Source organism: Phascolarctos cinereus, unplaced genomic scaffold, assembly GCF_003287225.1.
Source record: "Phascolarctos cinereus isolate Bilbo 61053 unplaced genomic scaffold, phaCin_HiC Scaffold_9;HRSCAF=440, whole genome shotgun sequence".
In the NCBI taxonomy this organism is placed as follows: Eukaryota; Metazoa; Chordata; class Mammalia; order Diprotodontia; family Phascolarctidae; genus Phascolarctos; species Phascolarctos cinereus.
The window spans coordinates 97,554,375-97,562,386 of NW_027556402.1; positions in this window are offsets into that span (position 1 = coordinate 97,554,375).

Here is an 8,012-nt window from a genome sequence, read left to right on the forward strand (position 1 = left end):
TTGTAAAATGTTGAGTTGTAAATTATTCTCTCTCTCTCCCTCCTGTTTCCTCTCCCCAAGACAGAAAGCAATTTGATACAGATTATACATATACAATCATTTTAAACATATTTCTACATTAGTCATGTTGTGAAAGAAGAATAAGAACAAAAGGGAAAAAGTGTGAGAAAGAAAAAACAACAACAACAAAAGTGAAAATAGTATGCTTCAAACTGCATTTTCACTCAATATTTCTTTTTCTGGAGTTTATTAGTAAAATGTAGAAAGTCTAATTTATGTGTTTTTATTTTATATACTGAAACTGCTGAAATTTCAAGTAGTTTTTTTAGTTCAGGGCTGCTTAAACTTTTTCCACTCAAGACCCTTTTTCACAGCTTTCATTCATTGCATGGCCTGAGGGTTAGTGCACAGGCTTTGTGTTCAGAACCAAGGAAGCCTTGAAGTTGCTTGATGCAACACAGACAAGCACTGACAGAAACACTTCTGATTCATTATGCATTTGATTTTGAGTTAATATTTGGTTGTTGTGTGGTCAGAAACCTTTTACTGTTGCCAAATTTTTCACGACCCTGTATTGGGGCATGAACCACAGTTTAAGAAGTGTTGTTTTGGTTGATTCTCTAGAATTCTCTAAGTATACCATCATATCATCTGCAAAGAGTGATAGTTTTGTTTCCTCATTGTCTTTTCTAATTCTTTTAATTTCTTTTTCTTCTCTTATTGCTAACATTAACATTTCTAGTACCACATTAAATAACAATGGTGATAATGGGCATCCTTGTTTCACCCCTAATGTTATTGGGAATGCTTCTAGCTTATTGCCATTACATATACTGATGGTTTTAAATAGACACTGCTTATCAGTTTAAGAAAAACTCCATTTATTCTTATGCTCTCTAGTGCTTTTAATAAGAATGGGTGCTGTTTTTTGTCAAAAGCTTTTTCTTCATCTGTTGAGATGATCATATGATTTCTGTTAATTTTATTATTGATATGGTCAATTAAGCTGATAAATTTCCTAATATTGAACCAACACTGCATTCCTGATATAAACCCCACCTGGACATAGCGTATTATCCTGGTGATAAATTTCTATAATCTCTTTGCTACTATGTTATTAAAAATTTTTGCATTATTATCCATTAGGGAAATTGGTCTGTAATTTTCTTTCTCTGTTTTTGGCTCTCCCTGGTTTAGGTATCAGCAACATATTTGTGCATTAAAAGGAATTTGGTAGGACTCCTCTTATTTTTCTAAATGGTTTATGCAGTATTGAAAATAATTCTTCTTTAAATGTTTGGTAGAATTCACTTATGTATCCATCTGGTCCTGGAGATTTTTTCTTAGGTAGTTCATTGATGGCTTGCTCAATTTCTTTTTCTAAAATGGAGTAATTTATGCATTTTATTTCCTCTTCAGTTAATCTGGGAAATTTATATATTTTAAATACTCATCCATTTCACTTAGATTATCAGGTTCATTGGCCTACAATTGGGCAAAATAGCTCCTAATGATTGTTTTAATTTCCTCTTCATTGGTGGTTAATTCACCCTTTGCATTTTTTACACTGGTCATTTGGTTTTCTTCCTTCTTTTTTAAATCAAATTAACCAAAGTTTTATTTTTTTTTCTTAAAACCAACTCTTAGTTTTATTTATTAGTTCAATAGTTTTTCTTACTTCCAAATTTTATTAGTTTCTCCTTTAGTTTTCAGAAATTCTAATTTGGTATTTAATTGGGGATTTTTAATTTGTTCTTTTTCTAGTTTTTTAGTTGCATGCCCAATTCATTGATCTCTTCCTTCTCTATTTTGTTCATACAAGCATTTAGAGATATAAAATTTCCCTTAAGAACTGCTTTGCCTACATGCTACAAATTTTGGTATATTGTCTCATTATTGTCATTCTCTTTGACGAAATTATTGTTTCTATGATTTTTTGTTTGACCCACTCATTCTTTAGCATTAGATTATTTAGTTGCCAATTCATTTTTAGGCTTTTTTTCCATGGCCCTTTATTACACATATTTCTGCCTTACTGCATTGGATTGTGAGGGTTTTATATCTTAATACATGGTCAATTTTCATGTGCATGCTATGAACCACTGAGAAAAAGGTATATTTCTTTCTATCCCCCTTAATTTTTTCCAAGTCCATATTTTACTTTTTTAGAATTCTATTCACCTCCTTAACTTCTTTCCTTTATATTTTGTGGTTAGCTTTATCTAGTTCTGAGGGGTGAGGTTGAGGTCCTCCACTAGTATAGTTTTGCTGTCTATTTCTTCCGGCAACCCACTTAACTTCCCTAAGTGCATGCTATACTACTTGGTGCACATGTGTTTAGTATTGATATTACTTCATTCTTTATTGTATCTTTTAGCAACAGTGGTTTACTTCCTTATCTCTTAATTAGATCTATTTTTTCTTTTACTTTGTCTGCTTTTTAAAAAATTTCATCTGAAGCATAATATATTTTGCTCCAGCCTTTTACCTTTACTCTGTGTGTATCACTCTGCTTCAAATGTGTTTCTCATAAACAATATATTGCAGGATTATGGTTTTTAATTTGCTGTGCTATCTGCTTCCATTTTATGGCAGAATTTATCTCATTCACTTGAACAGTTATGATCATTAACTGTATTTCTTTCCTTCCTATTCCTCCCCCCATTTATATTTTTCTTTCTTCTTTCACTCTGTTCCTCTTCACCAGAGTTTTGCTTCTGACCATCACCTTCCTCAATCTATCCTCCCTTTTATCAGCCCTGTCTTTTCTTTCCCCTTTTCATTCCTACTTCCCTGTGTGGTAAGATAAATTTCTATGGCCAAGTGAGTGTGTATGTTATTCCCTCTTTGAGCCAAATCCAAAGACAGTAAGGTTGAAACAATGTTCACCCCCTCCCTCCTTTCTCTCTAGTGTAATAGGTCTTTTGTGCATCTTCATGTGATGTAATTTACCCTAGTATGCTTATCCCTTTCCTCTTTTCTCAGTATAGTCTTTTTTCACACCTTAAATCTTTTTTATATCATCAAGTCAACTTATGCCCACACCCTCTGTCTATGTACACTCCTTTTAACTACCCTAAAAAAGATACAGTTCTTAAGAATTACAAGTACAGGAGCAGCTAGGTGGCACAGTAGATAGAGCAGTGGCCCTGGATTCAGGAGGACCTGAGTTCAAATCCAGCCTCAAACACATAACACCTACTAGCTTGTGTGACCCTGGTAAGTCACTTAACCCCATTACCTTCATTTTGGAATCTCTTTCAGGATGTGATCGGTAGATTCTTTTTTTCTTTTTAGGTTTTTTTTTTGTAATTTCTTTCAATGACTGTTTTACCTTCTGTTTCTAGGATATTAAGGCAGTTTTTCTTGATAATTTCTTGAAAGATGCTGTCCATGCTATTTTTTATTATGGTCTTCAGGTAGTCCACAATTTTAAAATTATGTCTCCTGCATCTGTTTTCCAGGTCGGTTGTTTTTCCAATGGGGCATTTTACATTTTCTTCTATTTTTTCATTCTTTTGATTTTGTTTGCTGGATTATTGATTGATTACTGATGTCTCAAAGAGTCATTAGCTTCTACTTACCAAATTCTAATTTTTAAGGAATTATTTTCTTCAGTTATCTTTTGTACCTCCTTTTGCATTTGGCCAATTCTGTTTTATAAGGAGTTGCTTTCTTCAAACTTTTATTCTTTTCCAAGCTTTTTACTCTTACCCCCCTCCCATAATTCTCCTTCATAATTATTTTCCCACTTTTTCTTCTACCTCTCTTAATTGATTTTTAAGATCCATTTTGAGCTCTTCCAAGAGGAATTCTTGAGCTTGAGACTGTCAATCTCCAGAGTTTGGTGTAGAAGAGAGAAATGGATATAGATCAACTTTCAGTATTTGATCTAAAAGAGATAAATGGAATTAGGGTGTATACATGGTATTTATTCACTAAGAGATAGCAAAACATGCCCGCTTGGAGTCAGATTAAAATGAACTCAAAAAAAGATCACTTGAAGGAGACTATATACCTATAGAGCAAAGAAGTGCCCTCTCCTTCCCTTCCTGACTCAGGATGCCTGTGTCAGTCAAAAACTGTAGTTTCCATTAGGTAAGAAAATACCCCTGAATTTAGGATGTCTGTTCTTTGGTTAACAGTAAACAAAGGAATGTCATAACTGGATAGTGTTCATTAAAACAACAACAACAACAACAACAATAAAATAAGAGAAGTGTTGTTAATCAAGATAGTGTCCATAGTGCCTGGTTCAAGTCTCCTGGTCCTTATCAGTCATAAACAGAAAAAATGCCTCCAGTCAACTTAATTTTTGGGTTCACTCAGTGAGCACGCCAAGGATTATGGCATATTATCTCAGAGTGGTCCAAAATATCTTTTTCCTGATTGGCCAATCCAGGCTTTTGACTTTTTTCAGGTGGGGGCACGGGGCTTAAGCTGGTCATAAGACCAATTCATATTCCACCTTGAGGGTTCACATGCAGGCAGTGTGACATTGTTGTCCTCTTCTGAGTTTGTGTTTCCACCTTCCCAGTCACCCTAGTAGCTTGCTATGGTCAGGGCTTTATTCTGTTTTCTACTCATTTTCAGCCTATTTTGTGACTTTTAAAGTTGAACTCTGCTCCTGGGGCATAGGGAGCACTATTCTAAGCTTTTATGCTGAGGGCCAGGGGCCTAGTCACTGGCTTTCCATGTTGAGGCCTCAAGTACTTGAAACTTGCCCACTGTCCTGAAAGTGGACTGACCTAGTTGCACGTGTTGTGCCGGGGTTCCAGGGCTCACAATATGCCTTCTCCACTGAGGCTGGAGGCCTCACTACTGGCCTGATGAGACAGGACTGAGGGGCCTTGGTTGCTGATGTGTGCTGCAGCTAAGAACCTCCTGCTGGCTTACCTGGACACCATTTGCACTAGGCTGTACTACCTTTTTACCCAAGTGAGACAGTCCTTATAGGTTATCTTAAGCTGGAAAATTGTTTCACTCTGTCTTTTTGTGGGTCTTGTTGCTCCATAATCCATTTAGCAGCTTGATTTAACATTGTTTCTGAGGGAAACTGAGGACAGCTTAGGCAACTTCCTGGCTTCTCTCATCATCTTGGCTCTGCCTCCCCAGCACTATGATTTTTATAAAAGAAGTTTGTCCCAACAACAATCTGATCCAGTCTCTGTATCTTTCATCTGTTAATCCTGGTTTTCCACTCTGGAACCAAAGAAAACAAGTATATTTACACGTTCATATTGCAACCTTTCAATTATTTGAACAGAGTTATGATGATGTTATCTAACCTTAACTTTTTTTTGGCATAAACACTTCTAGTTATATCACTTGGCCCTCATTTTGTGAGGTTTTCAGTATGCTCAGTGCTCTCTGACCTATTCTGGACAAAATGAAAGCTCCTGAGTGAGGTTCCCTATTTTATCTCTTTTTAAAGAGAGTCAAATTCGAATAACATATGCATATATGTATATTTCTCTCTCTATAGATCTCTTTTTATATGTGTGTGTGTATATAATGCACCTACACATATATACAGGATGCACACAAACACAGACACACACACAAACATAAAGAGGATGTCCCCAAAGTCTTAGCACTATTTTAAGGTATCCCAGGATTTGAAAACAGACCAAGAATTCCAGTACTCTTTCCATTGAACTATGCTAAATATAAAATGAAAATATACCGCCACCTTTTCATTAGTAACTGACACCTCTATGGTGAGTGGGGACTTTGCTTCTGGGGAAAAAAAAGTATTGCCAGGAAACTTGTTTGTTTTACAATGCAGTTATTTAAAATGTGAGGTACTTCTAACTGGGTAAAAGAATCAACAAAACTACTATATTAGTTTTAAATTTCTACAATCTCAATCTTTATTTCATTGAAAAAGACTGATGAATAAAGCACTAGCATATCTGTGGTTTAGGAATTTATTTGCTCACATCATGTACCTCAGGGAATCATGGGAAATATAGATTCTAAACTATGGTGTGGAAGGCAACTTTCAGTAGTATGAATATAATTTCACAGCCAAGAAATACATTCTATGCCCCAATGGATAGAATGACTTCAAATATAGTTTTCCACTTCTACTCTTGTGTCTTCCTACAGGCTAGGTTAAAAATATTCTTGGAAAATTGCCATTAAATTTTCCTGACTTCTATACTTCCAGCAGAATCACTTCTGCATTGTTCCTTGTTATCAAATCAAATGTGTCATTTATTGAATAAGATCAGACTGCTGCAGTACCAACTTAAAGTTTTACATCATTTGGTTGGTTTTTCTAGGCTCTTTCTTTCCCAAAAGCTGCTATCCTCAATATTTGTGAGATGGCATATTTTTTCTTTTTTGCACTTAATAGTATTTTATTATTTTCCAATTACTTGTAAAGATAGTTTTCAACATTTCAACATTTCATCATTTTTGTAAGATTTTGAGTTCCAAATTTTTTTCCCTGTCTCGCTTCCCTGCTCCCTTCCCAAGACAGCAAACAATCTGATATAGATTATACATGTATAATCATGTTAAACATTTCCACATTAGCTGTGTTGTGAAAGAAAAATCAGAACAAAAAAGGAAAACCATGAGAACAGAAAACAACAACAAAAGTAAAAATAGTATGCTTTGATCTGCATTCAGACTCCTTCATTCTTTCTCTGCTTGCTGATAGCTTAAGTCTTTTGGAATTGTCATGGATCATTGTATTGCTAAGAAGTGCTAAGTCTATCATAGTTGATCATTGCATAATGTTGCTGTTCCTGCATACATTGTTCTCTTGGTTAAAGTCACTTCACACAGCATCAGTTCATATAAGTCTTTCTAGGTTTTTCTGAAATTCACCTCTTCATCATTTCTTATAGAAAAATAGTATTCCATTACATTCATATACCATAACTTGTTCAACCATTCCCCAATTGATAGGCATCCTTTCAATTTCCAGTTCTTTGCCAGATGCCATCTTTTCTTTAATCTTCTCTTCTCTTCTATTCTCTTACTTACCTCTTCCAATTTTTTTCTTTTTCTTCTGCTACTCTGTCTCTTAATGTGTCTTTGTATTTTTCTATACACCTGTTTGTCTGTTACTTTCTCCTCCATCTTGATCTCTCCCCACCCCAACCTCAGTGCTCAAATGTTCCAGCTGCGTAAAGATGGGTAAAGTAACGAAATCATGTTGATTGGATTCACTACAAATCCATGTTATTCATATTCAGTGTCTTGCCATTGATTAGCAGTCCTTCTCTTCACCTCATATAACATCTTTATTGCATTCTTAACTTTTCCAAAATATCTCTCTCTTCAAGTTTCTAACTCCACTCCATTCCCCATCTTTTTTCTTTTTTCAGCAAGTGGCATTGCCTCCTAAGGTCCTCTGTTTTATATATATATATATATATATATATATATATATATATATATATATATATATATATATATATATATATATATTCTAAATTTTCACCCATCCTTAATCTCTTTTTCTCATATATTAGATATTTTATGGATTTTCTTGCTCTCTGTGCTTTCTTCTTCTATCCAATCTTATCCAAGACCTACTTCTTAAATCATAGAATTAGAATGTTTAAAGAAATAAGGACCTTAGGGGGGCAGTGTCAAGATGGCAGAGTAAAAGCAGTGGCTTGCTTGAGCTCACCCACAAAACCCCTCCAAATACCTATAAAAATGGTTCTAAACAAATTCTGGAGCAGCAGAACCCACAAAAAGAGAGAGTGAAACAAATTTCCAGCCCAAGACAGCCTGGGTGGTTGATCACAAAGGTATATCATACTGGGTGGGGAGAGGAGTGCAGCTCAGCATGGTCCTGCAAACAAAACAGGCCAGTAAACCTGCAGCAGGCCTCAGAGGACTGAATCATGGGCAGTCATGGTGGTTTCCAGACTTGTCAACTCACAAATGCCAAAGACAACTTAAAAGGGCAGTGGAAAAAGTTTGTGAATGTGGTGAGAGAGAGAAGCTTGGTCTCAGCCCCAGTCCCTAAGTGCAGCCCCTGGAAG